Raw genomic sequence first — 522 nt, forward strand, 5'->3', positions numbered from 1 at the left:
CCCTCGAGGCCGGCGCCGGTCTTCCCACCCGGGGCGCCGCTCCCACCCTCGCCGGGAGCAGCCCCAGGCCCCGGGGCTCCGCAGTAAAAACAACAAAACCCTAGCGGGATTCCCGCCACTCCCCGCTTACTCTATCTTTGTAAGTAAACGCGGCGGGATTGACTTCCCCAGGAGACAAATACTCTCTGGTCCGATCTCCAGCCTCTGGAAATCCACTACTTTCCTGTTGTTCGAGAACGAAATTCCTCATCTAGACTAAATAAATGACGTTAGGAAGACGCCTCCTCCCCGAAGTGCTTTGCCTTTTCCCACCGCGCATCGCTGAGGGGGAAGAAACCCACAGCCACGCGGAGCCCCAGCGCCCGAGAGCCCTGGGTTTCAGGTTGTTGATGTCAGAAAAGCCCCGGGATGACAAAGTACGCGACCTAAAACCTAGATTTGTGATGATTCATAGTTTTAAATAAGAGGAAAACAAACAATTCCTTCTCTATCGGCTTCAAGTTCTAGGCCTTCTGGTGACCG

At 55.0% G+C, this 522-nt stretch overlaps 1 protein-coding gene across 1 annotated transcript in view; it reads right to left on the reverse strand.

Moving 5' to 3' along the window:
• The window catches only part of Csrp2 (cysteine and glycine-rich protein 2), a 19,075-nt gene extending 18,838 nt beyond the window's left edge, over positions 1-237 (reverse strand). The window contains exon 1 of the mRNA XM_005374348.2: positions 131-237. The gene's annotated coding sequence lies outside the window, so the exon portion shown is untranslated. The remainder of the gene's footprint in view (positions 1-130) is intronic.
• Positions 238-522: the final 285 nt, after the last annotated feature.

This window comes from Chinchilla lanigera, unplaced genomic scaffold, assembly GCF_000276665.1.
Source record: "Chinchilla lanigera isolate Chin_1 unplaced genomic scaffold, ChiLan1.0 scaffold00004, whole genome shotgun sequence".
In the NCBI taxonomy this organism is placed as follows: domain Eukaryota; kingdom Metazoa; phylum Chordata; class Mammalia; order Rodentia; family Chinchillidae; genus Chinchilla; species Chinchilla lanigera.